We start from the raw sequence: 14,955 nt of genomic DNA, 5'->3' as shown, positions 1-14,955 counted from the left end.
AAGTTGGCAGTGGATGCAACGTTTTGTGGTTTGGTCCTCAAGGGATGATCCCAATCAAACACTAGTCAGATAAAAGCTTCCTCTGGTGATGTTTTCTGATAACCACAAAGACACCACCTTTTTGAGAATTACGCCTTATACATGCTTTAATTTCTCTTTCTAAAATGCTGGCACAACTTGGATCAGTGCACTTTAAGGTCAAGTGGTTCTCGAGGACAAGGTCTTGATTTAACGTTCTCTCGGATGTTTCTCGCACACACACACACATACACACTTGCGCATGCATGTGACTCCCTCGCACCACTCTCGGCCCGACTCTCTACGTCCCAGCTGGAGCCTCATGACCTTTGACCTGTGCGCTATCTTGCACTCAGCCGGCTTGTTTTTCTTGGCCATTCGCAGAGCTTTAGGTAGCCAAAAATGAAGAAAATAGAGTGCAAGTGGGACCAAGCTGGTGTGCGCTGTCTAGAGGATGTTTGTGTGTGTAAGTGTGCCTGTTGTGTGTGTGAGTGTCTGTGCCTGCAAGCAATTTATATGCATGAACTTGTAGGTTTTGTTATGGATGCATATGGGTGCACTGGAAGTACTGTACCATTCTGATAATTTATGATCCGTTTTCCACAAGGGAGAAACCTAATTATCGGCTGAGCGTGTGGAGTAAACCATCGTGGTTTGCTTTGATCCCGTCCATCCGTGGCCAGAGGCTGTCACTAGGCTGGTACATAGTCTTAGTCAGCGAGGCTGTAACATTTACATCCAGACATCAGGGATTCGCTGACAGCTTTATTTCGGTTTTGTGTGCCCCTGCTAAGCTCCTCGGAAGTCCTTTCACAACAACAGGGCACCCCTGAGGTAACAGGTGCTTTACAAGTTTGAATTCTCCCCCAAACCCTCCTTTGAGAGGCACATGTGTGAGGAGGTGGGGATTGATTGGGAAGCATGTGTGCGTTTGGGCGGGTTGGGGGTCTAAATGCTCAGATCTAATTATAATTTATAGCCAGAGAGATAATGACTTCAATTACTCTATAAAACCGACCGAGTGTAGAGCGAGAGAGTGATTTTACTGCTCTAAGGTTGTTGGTTCAAAGCTCAGGGGATTTGATCAAGTTTTGAGTATCAGATGTTCCTCCTAAATATAGACATGAGTGAATCAATAGTTGACATACTGTAAGAGTGTACTGCTATAACAATGCGAATGGAGATACACGAATGGTTATGTGAAATAGCTGATGTATTTGAGTTAATAAAATACTCAAATGATCAGGGCACTTTATTAATTCTATTTGACCAGCCAGTTATTGAAATAAAACAAAGCAAAATCATGTCATGAAACTTAAAACTATCAAATTAAAATAGAATGAAATATCACGTTAAAAATAAACATTGTAACATTTTACCCATGTCCTTTCATCATCCATTTAATTTTTACATTTGTTAAATGATTGCAAGACAAGAAATAATGTTTTATGCGGTTGTACCTGTTTTAAAATTAAAAAGCTGTTTTTCCGTGTACGTCATTTTGGTCTCATTTAAATCATGTAAAGATCTGGACTTTTAAAGGGAGGTGTTATCTATGTTGGGAGATTTAATGAATAAACGTTGTAAGTTTGTACTGATTTCGCTGACTTTGGCAACAAACTGGTGTTAATGCAAATGTGAGAACAGTATGAGTCATTGTCAAGATCTCTTCTGAACCTCTAGAGGAGATTTATGAGATTATTGAGCCCTGTTTCTCAGGGGAAATCAGTTTTTTTTTATCCTATAGGGAACAGTAACCTGCTTGGAATGTTCCACCATCAGCATAATACATTAACACAGAGCTTTACTAGTGTACAAAGGAATGTTTTATTGTTTTGAAGTTGTTTCAAGAGATCTTCCATCTCTTCATCTGTCTCTCTACATTTCACTTTGCTCCCCAAACAATCTTTCCTCCATTAATCCATGTCCTCCAGTTTAATGTTCCCCGGGGTCCTGATCATTGATTCATATATTCATACTCCGCTGGGACCCTGACTGGGATTTTAACCCTTTAAATCTTTGTTTCAATGATATGCTGTATAAGTTGATCAATAAGCTCGGTTTCTCTATTTCCACCACTCACCAAGGTCTTGATCGGTCAGTGTAGTGTAAATCAGGTTAAGCGAACTATACTGTGCCCTTGCAAAACCAAAATCTAGTTATTGTTCGACAGAGAGCAATATGTCACTTTAACCTTGGGTTTTGGAGGCTTACACAGTTGTCAGCTATCAATTGGCCAGCATTTATTGTGATTTCTGTGGTCATAAAAGTGTGCATGAGTCACCTTCTACAATCTGCTGTGTGTGTTCACACCGGCCTAATTCAATATGGCTTCCATTAGACAGATTGGTGAGATTCTGCTCAAGTGTTTTTCAAGGTCTTAACGCTAAACAGGACTCTCGAGGGAAGTGCTTTCTCTCTCCCTTCCCCCGTTTCTACCTTCTAATCACCTTTTGTCCTATTTTTTTCCCCATTCCCTTCTTCTTTCTATATTTCTTTCTTCCTCTTTCTCTAAATTAGCATTGTATAAGTGAATTTTGAACAGCATTTCCAGTAGGTCTCTATGTTGTAAGCCCACATCAAAGGGATTCCGCAAAAGCAGGGCTCTGGTTGTGAAATTGTGGCGAACTTTATATTTACACGTATTAAAATAATTTCTGCCACAGTCAAGGAGCAGAGAAACAATCCACAGTGCCTGGAAGCCTCTTACACACACTTGCAACTCAGTGACCAGCGCTTGAACTGACCTCACAGGTTACAGTAGGTGGTCCCATGACTTCTGGAAACTTGGATTTGTGTAGATGTAGTAAAAACCCTGAGAGGAATGCCAGGAATGAAGTGGGTATGTATCTCAAAAGTTGGTCGGTAGACATTTTTCTTTTCTGTGGTGAAATTGTGGGAACAAGGTCAAGGGATGTGGGTTTAAACGATTTCCATCTTTCATGGGGCTCCTTCATGGGGTGGTGATAAGACCTGAGTCATTAGCTACATGAGATAGCAAAATGATGTAGAACCGACCCGCTCGCTCCGTACTTTGGTCTGCACTCTCTGGGTTCACGTAATTGATTTCAGGCCTCAGATGTTTCGTTTTTCTTCTTGCGGAGCTTAAATAAATAAATAAATAAAATTTATTATTATTTTTTTTCCTGGATTCAGCCACATGTTGGGGATTGTTCTTGTTAGCATCTTTCTTTCGCTTTCTCAAGTGCTATCCTGTATGTTTTCCATTCTAGAAACATATGTCACTAACCATTTAAGAAACAGTTCCAGTTTGTGCTTAACTGGTCATGCTTCATGCCACGGAGCATTTTGATTCATCCAAATGATTTGAATCTTTGCGATCGGTTCACTAAAAAGATCTGTTGAATCATTCACTCAGCTGATTTGGTTTTTCCAAAAATGACTCCAAATCATTTCACCATTTTCCTCCAACCTGAGCAAGCTATAGGAAAAAAAGACCTCAATAATAGCTTTCCTTTCTAAAAAGATTCATATTTTCTTTTTAACACGTTACGTACACTGTGATTTCTCTTCACAGAGAAGCACTTGTTCAAGAACCATGCTCCGATCAGATGCTTTAGAATTTGCCATTGTGTTCCCATAATCCTCTCTAATGAATGTAAGTTGCCTGGCCTCTCACTGCTTTTAACTTTTCACACAGTTTTCATTTGTAACGCTCGAATGAAGCGCAATCTCATGACCTCCCTGATTTGCATGCGTCCTGCCCGAGTTCACCACAACCACTGAACTCACATGACTCTGAAATCAGTCTGATGTTTGACCCAAAAACTTACAAAGCAAGTGTGTGTTTGTATATGGAGATGAAGCCAACATATAACAGCTTTCTACAGTTTAATGAGGTCATGCTGAGCCCCTGACCCTCTAACTAAAACAAGTGACATCATGCCTCGGTATATCCCTCTTTCTAATTTAATTTATTTGCTCATATGAAAAGAGATGAGCAGAGGCCTTACAAGAGTTGTATTTAAAGATAGCAGGTGGTCTCTCATTGTCTGGCTATGTGGCATGTGTCACAGTCCAAAAGAACAGCTCATTTTAGATGTAGTGAAAGGATTGTCTTTGCCGCTTTGCAGTCAGGGGTCAGGGGTCGAGGTGGTGCCTGACAATGAACTGGACGACATCTTGCTGACCTATGACCTTGACCCTTTAAAGCTTCATGGGTCATGACCCCAACATAACCAGCGGATGTGTGTACCTCTACAGGTGGAGCGTGTAAAGTTAGGGTTAGATGCTGCAGGTTATGTCAGCTAATGAAATTAGCAATAGATTTATAATAAAAAAGTCGTCTTTAAAAAACAAAACTTGATTCATCTGCACGTTATTCAAATGAAGAAAGTTTGCTTTGTATTTTGATCAGTTGAATGCATCTTTGCTGTTTAAAAATAAAGAAAAGAAAAATAAACCCTACTGACCTCAAATTTTGAACAGTAGACTAATTAACCTTTATTTTAGCACACTCATATTTAACTCCCAAAGTATAAAACCACTTATACTTTTCTTTTTTCTTATTGAATATTCTGCATCTGTATTTAGAAATGCATCCCTTTTTGGGAGTAAATTATGCCACAAATGGAAATTCACATGGACTTAAGGTGGACAGTTATAAAAGACAGAATAATATGATAATAGAATTCAGCTTTGTGACATTTAGTCCATGTTTTTCATGTTTCAGGATGTGTGCTAAATCTGAACCATGTCTGTTCAACCGTTTGTCAGCAATGGTTAAAATTTGTGACAGGAAAAGGAGGACGCTGCCATAATCCACGCCAAATGTGACTGTCAGTGTACTTCCTCTCACAAAATTGGCTTTATGCATGACAGATACTTGTATGTAATTTGTAAACTTACAGACAAGTGTGTCTACCATCATGATGCTGGCGATTTCTCTGCGGCAGAAATTGTTTATAACAATTATAAAACTTGCTGTTATAGTTTGGGTGTCTAGATACTTAAGGTCACCAACTCTGTCAAGTGCTGGATTTCATTTATAACCCTTTTTAAATTTTTGGGTGAACTATTCTTTTAAGAAGACTCATGTCATGTTACAGAAGGTAACCGATTTGCCCTCTACAGTACTGTAAATAAAGGCCAAAATAAGTCTTACAGATGCTGTAATCGACATCCACATAAACTTGTTCATTGCTTCTCTTGGGGTTCTGAATGATTTGCCTGAGGCCTGCATACCTTAATAACTCAATAAGCTAAAAGACTCCAGGTGCTCTGTGCCTTTAAGTCAAAGTGATACCGTATGGAGCACACATCCATGTTTTTGGGGGAGAACACCGTTTGTCTGCCCATGTTTATGGGGCTTTGACAGATCATGCTTATCCACTGAACTCCCCTAAACCAGAGAGACTGTTAAGCTTTAGCTCCACCCCTTCCCTTCCCATACTCAACCCACCCTCCCTCATCCAGAATAGCAGTCGTGAGGCGTATGACTGAGCTGCTGCCGTCACTGTGGCGACTGCGTTGAAAAGCATTGTAGGTTATATATTAGTGTCAGTTTATTCTGCAGTAATGTTGTTTGGGTTTTTGGGCGGCTGTGTAATTAAGACCACACTATCTGAGAGGAGACGGCGAGGGGGAAGTCAGGATAGCGGTGCCATGAAGCCATGTTTCTTCCATTCTCCCCCCCCCCCCCCCAAACCCTCATCCTCGTTCCCTCTTCCTTAGGGCTGGGATCATTTACCGTAAGAGTGTTGAGATGTGAGGCTCGTGCTATTTGAGGTCAGGGGTTGGGGGATGTATGGAAGAAGGAGGTAGCGTTCCTTAGTTTCTGGCCTGCACTTCGTCAGCATCACTGAGGTAATATCAATAAATCAATTGGCTTGTATAGGCAGGAAATGACATAAACTACTGTGTGCTTCAAATATAAGGGTTTGTTGAAATGTTTTTTTTTTTTTTTTTACCCTGGTAGAATATGTTCTCACAGTAGAGCAATGTCTATAGTGGAAGTATTTACATTGGCAAAAAAAAATCTGATTTGTTGCTTGCATCTGACAGATTGGAATTTGTTGCACATGTGTCAACACAAAAATCTGCACTAGATCAGATTTTTTTCATATCTGGTCTGGCCCACTTCCAAATGTGGATTTTGGACATCCGACTTACGTCTAAACACACATATCTGATTCCCTGCAGAACTCCTTATGCAACTGCTACACATTTGCCCATATGTTAGCCTTAAATATTATTACAACTTAAAACAACAACTTATTTCTGTTTTAATATATTTAGAAAAATTGAATTCATTACTCCAGTCTTCAGTGTCACGTGATCCTTCAGAAATCATTCTTATATGCTGCTCCAGTGCTTAAGAAACATTTCTTGCTGAAAACTGTTGTGCTGCGTAATATTTTAGTAATATTATATTCTTCTCTATTCTCTAAGCTTTCTAATCTTTGAATAGAAAGCTTAAAAAACTGAATTTAGTTGAAATAGAAACCTTTTGTAACATTATGAATTTCTTTCTTTACTGTCACTTTTGATCAGTTTAGTGTGGCCATGCTCAATGAAAGTATTAATTTCTAAATAAATAAATTAATGATAATAATAGAAAGGAAGGAAAGAAAATCTTACTTGCTCCATACATTTGAACAGTAGTGTGAAATGTACTAAGAAAGTTTCCAGGATGCTCTTATTTGTCACTGACCCTGATATAATAGTGTTCCTTATGTACCCTTTCACAATATATAAAATATTTTCCTTGTGATGACATGCTCTGTCTTATAAATGGTAATGACATAAATTGGTTATAATCAGTGCATGTACAGATGAGTTCCTGTCCCCGGCCAGACCTGATGAGGAACTCTGGCCAGATCTGGGAGAACTTAAGCTCTCAAGGCTCTCTCACATTCATTAGAGGACTAGCGGGGATGCTAATCAGCCTGCATTTAACGGGATTGGTCCCCAGGCTCCATCATAACAATCTCATGCATCCACTTTACAATGCCTGGAATAGTAAGGTAAATGTGCTTCGGGTGCATTTTAGAATAAATGTTAACAAGTCATACAAAAGAAGAGTGACTGTGTAAGAGAAAAACAAACATTGTCTTCAAATTTGCCAGAAATGGTGTCTTCTAAAATACCCTCTGATGTCTGTTTGAGCACATTGCCCCCTAAATGGAGCATGCAAATGATTCCAAACCTCAGTTGCCAAAGTAAAGGAAGAAATTATCTGTAACATGTTTGTGCTTTTTTCTTCTGTGTACATACTTCTGCCATGAAATACAAATTGGAAGCAACCAGCAAGCATTGCATACACGTCAAAAGCATACACAAGTCTGGAACAAAGACTAAGGCCAGAACCCACAAACTTGTAAAAGGAAAATAAGACTCTTGTGGCATCTTGCAATAGCTGTTGGGAGGAAAAACATCCACACTGTACCCTTCCTTCATTGTAAAACCACTAAAATACAGCCTTTTATATTCTCTGTAGTGATGCATAGCTCAGTGCCTCGGAGCAAGATGCTCTTGCCCATAAATTTTCTTAAAGGTGCAGCGTGTTACACAAACAGCTCTGAGTGGAGTCAGCCAGTGTGGTTTGCAGTTGTTGAGACACAGATCCAATGAAGAAGAGAAGTGGTTGGAATCTGTCCGCTCTCATCTGTTGCCAGTTTAGAGAATGTTCTGGACTGTCCCCGGTCCATCACTGTCCAGCTTAATTACAGCTGCCTTTATGAAAGTTTAATGGTAGAATGGTGTGTTCTGGAAGTAATGAATTTCCATTCATAAAAGAGTTTGGAAGCGGTTTTCTTTCTTATTTAGGTTGTGTCTGGGCTTGTGCTTTTTGTGGATTTGGATTATGGATTTGTTAGAATTTTAATTTGACCTTTGCTAACAAATTTCCTTTATATAATGAAATATTGTTTAGCGAATATTCTTCACATCAAATCACCGAAGAGAAAATGTTAGGGTAAAATCACGAGCATCTGCTTTATTATTGCTTTTTGCTCTCAAAACATAAGTTTGAATATAATGGGATGTTATGTCTATATAGCATAAAGCTTGCAGTATAATGGTATTATGGTTCTTATGGTATAGTGTTGTTTCTTATAATAAGCAAACACTTGGTATAAATGAAAATCTTGTTGTTGATCCATATTTTCATATCATTATCCATACACTGTCCAATTAAAACAACCGGTCACATACTGTGCACAACATTAGTATCAACAAAGTATCGATCAAAGCTCTACTAGTGCTAATCAATGAATAGTCAATGTGCACTGCAGTCTGCTAATTTACAGTAAAGCATTTATGACCAGTGCGGTCTGCTGATTCATGCCTGGATCAAAGAACAGCTACAAGCATGCTCCAATATAACCACCTCGCTTTCATCACCTTTTACAATAGACCTCATATTTTAGCACTGGCATATGAATGCCAGACCAACTTCCTCTTCGAACTACCATTTGCCATATTTGTGGGAGGCACTGGCTCTGTCTGGCCTTCATAACACTATATATCAGTAAAGACTCCCATTAATTAATAAGACTGGTGGTGGTTAGTCTGGGGTATACAGCATATATATATATATATATATATATATATATATATATATATATATATGGTGGTTAATGATAGGAGAGTTGATTTTATTTATGAGTTATATTTATCTTTGATTATCTGTGATATCTTATTTTAAGTTTAGTTTAGTTTAGTTTAGTTTAGTTTAGTTTAGTTTTTGTTTTGTTTTGATCTCCATAAAATGAAAGTCGATGGACAAAAATAGCTGAAACATTCTCTCTGTGGTGGTAAATGATGTATTGAATAGGAAGAGTTAGGATTTTGATTTATGAGCTTTATTGATCTTTGAAGATCCGTCATCCATTATTCATGTTTCCAAGGGAACGGGCTATTTTCAAATATTTAAATTCCCAAACCAATCTATATCAACAGAGTCCAGGCCCTTCCCCTAAAGGGAAAAACACTGTTAGATCTATGTTAAATCCTTAATTTTTGTAAATATGTTTAAATATTGATCTAAATATCAATAATGTCTTTAAAAAACTGTGTAAATTCTGCAAAGTAGTCAATTTTTTATAACTCTGGTTAAAAAAGCTCACTTTTAAGAGAAAGGGACTTAGAATCTGACTGAACATGTGGCCTTCTTTCTTTTGTTCTTTGTTTTGTTTTTGTTTTTGTATGTTTTTCTCTTAAAAGATATTTGTAAGAATGTTTAAAAGTGTTTTTATCACTATAGTCCATTGTTATTTATGACCCCATTGACTGCCACTTTATGGACAAAAAACAGGTGAAACATTATTCAAAATATTTTCTTTAGATTAAATCTTTTAGGTTTATAACTCAATCACAAGTAAATTATGAATTGTATACTATTTTAGATAACTTAGAACTGCTTGCTGTGCCACACCAAAATATAGGACTAGATTTAAACTGCGGTTTATACATGGAAGAACTTAAAGATAGGCGTGATTTCATCTTGAATCAAACATACTGCCACTCACAGCCTCTCACAACCTCTTTGAAAAGGATTGGCAGAAAGGTCACGGCGAAGGAAAGACATCCAGAGCATAGCTCTCAATGAATCACATCCAAAGCACTGCTGCTTATCTTGATACAGACCTGAGACCTTGTAATAGTAGATTCTTTGACTTATTCTAACCGCTGTGATTTCAAGAAGCAGATTCCCTTGGGAACGAAACGAGAAATCGGAGATTAACCAGGTGATCTTGAATTACAGATATCAAGGGCTGTGAGCATTAGCGAGAAACTCTATAACTTCGCTGAAACATGTAAAAATAACACAATTTTTCCTGTTGGACAAGCAGTGACCTGTAATAGATCTGTTGTCTCATCTGAAATTGTTTGTGTGTGCCTGTGTTTGGGTCAACGGGTTTATGCCTTCAGTGTTTTGCCTTCAGTAAAAACGCAGATAAATTACAGCATCAACCTCTTGACATTGGATGCTAGCAAGAGATAAACTCAAAAGATTAATAATTAAGACCACATGTTAGAGACTGTAAGCAATGGAATAACAAACCATTCATTGCTCTTGTAAAACTGCAGAGACCCAAGACTGTAGGCAGTTTTGTTGTTGTTTGCTGTATAAAATTCACATACGTAGACATCTGTCAACTTGAAATAACTAAAATCGCTACTAGAATTCAGGAAATTCAAACCGTTTGACCCCAAAAGCCATTTACAGTGTAATGCAATCACTTACCGATGGTATTTTATATATTTACATATATTTATAGAGCTTGTTTAATGCATGTTAAGATGTTCTAGAAATCTAAATAACCTCAGAACCTTGCATTTTTGGGATGTAATGTTTCCTCTCAAGGTCTTGACTTTAGTTAGGCGGCACCAGGCGAAAAATGATATTGCACTTTAGTTGCGGATATAAATTCAGTTATGTAGGTCAAGATAAATATAACTAATATTAACTAATAAAAAAACTGCTGTTTCCAGACTCATTATTTATTGCGCCAGTGTTTTTTTTTTTTTTGAGGTTTTAATGGAAAACATCTACCACATGATCATACAGTACATGCAGCCCTTCAATTACAGAATTGCTCCTTTAATCAGACTTCATCTGGTTAGTTATTATGACGGAGATCAGCCTCTTGAAACGTCTGCAACCCAAGAAAGCGATGAATTACAGTGTATGGTGTTAAGTCCTATAAGCGTTTGTTTGTCCCAAAAGTAATTTTAGATAGGGAATGGATGAGTCTCTCTCTTTTCATTCAGACAGAATTATTGCAATGCTTTCACACAAGTCGAGTTCAGTAATAACAAAAAGACTAAGCGGTGGTTGAAAGTTCTAGTTGCTTGTTGAGGGCTGTATGTGTCTCGACAGTATTGATCTGCTGTGAAAAGCGTAGCGAGACAGTGATTTGTAGCCTGCGATGCTGAGAAGCCCTCAGAGTCTGTCGTTTAATTTATTGATGAATAAGGAATGAAGTGATGCAAATGGGAATTCTGCCTCTCGTCAGGACTATCGGATTGATTGATGCCAGAATGGAAGATGGATTATTGCAGGTGTGCAGAAATACTGTACGGCTTTACACTTAATTGCCATTGATGAGTTTGCAGGAAATCTAGACGGCCCATTTTCAGTCTGCAGACTCACTGACCTTCTTTTTTATCTCTTGTGAAGCATGCAAACTCTGTTTATGGATATTTGCCAAAGAATTAAATCAATAAATAAAAATATACAATTTAGTGTGTATATCATTATTTATTATTCAATTATTTGTTTATATTATTGTTTATTGTCAGTTGTTATGTGTGTGTGTGTGTGTGTGTGTTTGTGTGTGTGTGTGTAATTTATATATATTTAACAATTACGCAATTAAATAATACAAATAATCATATAAATGACATATATATATAAATATAATTAATTTCATTTATTAAAAATTGCATGATTTATTATATTAAAACTAAATAAATCACATATGCATTATATTATTGACAACCTTTGATAATGTTCTTTTTTTTTTTACATTTATTTATTTAGTTTCATTATCATATCTATTTAGGAGAGCAAACATGTGCTTGTATTTTCCCCACCAAATTCCATGCAGATTTTGTGCAGTGTCAGAGAATGTGAAAAATGGATGTGCTTTCATTATCAACTCATTCCCTGAAGATAAAACCTAAACCCCTCGGCTCTTTACCGGGCCCCTTAATGCTTTTTTCACCTGCACCTTGTTTAACCAAGGAGATTCTTTACACTGGTCTCATATCAGTTTGAGATTTGTGCCACCCTCCGAACCTCTCAAACACACACATTCTCTGAACCCTCATGCCCCATTACCCCACACACCTGATTCAATCATCCACAGCTTAACCACAATCTCTCTTGATGTTTAAATCTTATTCTTTTTTTCTAATTCTTTAATACAGTATAAATAATAGGCTCTTGTCTGCTCTGAAAAATGGGGTAGTGTAGAGGTCATACTCACCAGGTGGGCTAGACTTGTCATTTCTATCAGTGTCCTGAGAGCGAGGCCTGGCTACCACAGCGTCCCAGGACAAGTCATTATTGCAGGTGCTTAATCCCACCCACTTTACCCAAATATCCCAAGAACACAGGCAAAGTGGGGCTTTGATTTGTCAGAAAATATAGTATTTCACCACACTTAATCCCAACAGGAAATAACAGCGGTAATGGGAAAAACAGATGGAAAAGAGTTGACCACTGCAGAGCAGAGCGTGAGCAGCGGTGCTCTCATTTAGACTGAGATCTGGCTCCATCACCATCAGGATCCTCAGGACACGTTAGCCACAGCAGAAATTCACCTGTTTGTCTATCACTGCACACTTGGGGTATTCGCGTCATACCAGAAAACCACAGCAAGCTGCTATGGCGTTCCAGAACGGTACATAAAGTGCACGTGGGAATGCATTGGGAAATGTGGACAGCATTCTCTGAGCAGGTGTTTTGATCTTGATTTGTAATAACTTCACTTAAAGTTTTCCCATTTCAGATTTTAAAGACAAGTGACTTGCTTTTCCATTCCAATATCAAGCTGAGATGCAACTGTAATGCAAAAAAGGAAAAGAAATCCCATTCTTATTACCATAATGCATCCAGATGTTTTTCTTTTGACCATTTTTTTTTTTTAATTCTCATCATTCTCAGAGGTAATGTATACATATTTTAGAATTGATATCTTTTTCAGAAATAAGATAAAACAAGGTAAAATGAATTAGTTTATTTTATTTTTATTTAAATGTATTTATTTTAATATTTTTTAAAGGTAGTACAACAAAACTGTATCTAGTCATATATAAATACTTTTTGCATTGCACAAATGGTTTTTATTTGTATTTTTATCATTTTTTAAAAAATTATATTTTTGCAGCACAGCAAAAAAAGATAAATACTTTTATAAATACTAAAATAGTTTTATTATTAAAAATACATTATAATTAATAAGAATTCTTTATTTTAAATCAGTTATATATTTTGTTTATAGATCTAAAGATATAGTAAGTAATAAGGATTTTGCACCATTTTTGCAAGTTTTTGTATATCATTTAAATCCATTTATTCAAAACCATTAACATGCAGTACAACAAAAACCATCATGATACATGTTGAAATATTTGTCAATTTATATATTATACATTTAATAGTAACCAGAATGAGATTTACTGAGGATTTTTGTAACACCTGATAACTGTACAGGACAATCATCTTGCAGCCTTTATACTTCCTGTTTCACAAAATATTATTATTGGAATGGATAAAAAAAACAAAAAACAAAACCATCAGTGTCTTTAAAGAATAGTTGCCTGACTTTGCTATTTAGGCCAGATTTCACATCCTCTAGATCTCATAAATGTTTTTTTTTTTTTTTTTTTACAATCCTCATAAATGGCGCCAAGCAACGTTACGACACTTCTTCCAGAGTCAACCGTATTAAATAATTGCAGGCTCGGCAGAGTCAAAGGTCATTTCCACTTAATGTTTTGCAAGGAGCCCTTTGTTGTGTTACAGGCACTAGGGTCTTCAGGTCTTTCTGGAGTTGATGAATAGGAAGGTTTGTGGACCACCAGAGTAATTTTGTTTACAGAGTGCATCATGGTGGGCGAGAGGTCACTGCGTAAAGCAGAGTTGAGGGGTCGTGACCTCTACCTTTCCGGTAGCAGGCGTCCTGTTGAGTGAGGGCCTGAGATTCCTGTATGGCTTCTCTCCTCAGCTTTACCATGTCAGGACTGTAATGTGAATCAGCTGTACAGCTGCAGTTATACGGCCGTGACAATATGAAGATTATCTGTGGTGGTGTGCGGAAAAATGTGATTGCGGTTTCTTTCAACTGTATTATGAGTTCAGCTGATTTACTAGCTTCAAAATAGCAATTTTCATAAACCATAATTCTGCATTTCATGGCTCTCTGGAATGCTTGATTCTGACTGGTCACTTTCTGCAGTCAAATATTTTCTGTATAATAACCATTAAACTATAATTGTCTGTTTTGCCAGGCGACCACATTTTATGTCTCTTGTATCATTCTGCAGTCTCTTTCTTCTAAGTAATGAAATGATGTCAACGTTTAATTGCATTTGTTTACTTGTTTGATAAGTAGCTGTGTAATAAGGAGGATAACGCACAGTCAAGGCGCTCATTATCGCTAAATAAACCCCTTCAGGGTGATACAAGACTCCTGATCCCCCTGTCTGGGTTTATATTGTGATAATGACCAGCCGAGTGTAAATTATCCCTTACTTAATATCTTACTAATGATTATATATGAACTGTTGGCAAAGATTTTGCTAGGAAAAAGCAAATTGAGAGAAATTTCTCCTGGTGTGTTCAGTTAGTATGAATTTAACCTGATCTAATCCCAAAAAAAAAAAAATCCTAAAAATCCAATACTGCCAATATATATATATATAAGGAAAAAAGTGTAATACTATGAAATATTACAATTCAAAATAACTCTTGTGTGTTTTTTTAAAATATATTTTTAGATGTAACTTTTATAATAATAAAGCTGAATTTTCAGCATCATTACTTCAGTCTTCAGTGTCACATAATCCTTCAGAAATTATTTTAATATGCCAATTCGATGCTCAAGAAACATTTCTTATTATTATCGGTTAAAATCTATTCTACTGCTTATTTTATTGATTCATTGATTTATATATTGGTGAAACAGTGTTTATTTTTTCAGGATTTTTTAATTAATAAAACTTTCAAATGAACATTTATTTATATATAGTTTTTTTTTTTCATGTGTAAAAGTTGTTACTTTCATTTTTGATCAATTTAATACACACTTGCAGAATAAAAATATAAATTACTGACTCCAAACTTTTGGATGAGAGTATATTTGATCAAGTTTGCCCTGATCCAGACCATCTCTTACACATGTCCCTTGCTGACCACCCTTTAAGTTGGTCATATCACCAACATATCATTGAGGTGCTGTACAG

General features: G+C 36.8%; 1 protein-coding gene across 1 annotated transcript in view; it reads left to right on the top strand.

Annotated features, from left to right (window-relative positions):
- dchs1b (dachsous cadherin-related 1b) overlaps positions 1–14,955 on the top strand; it is an 85,636-nt gene that overhangs the window by 47,297 nt on the left and 23,384 nt on the right. The window lies entirely within an intron of this gene.

This window comes from Carassius gibelio, chromosome B10, assembly GCF_023724105.1.
Source record: "Carassius gibelio isolate Cgi1373 ecotype wild population from Czech Republic chromosome B10, carGib1.2-hapl.c, whole genome shotgun sequence".
Taxonomy (NCBI): Eukaryota; Metazoa; Chordata; class Actinopteri; order Cypriniformes; family Cyprinidae; genus Carassius; species Carassius gibelio.
This window is presented reverse-complemented; position numbering and strand designations above follow the sequence as displayed.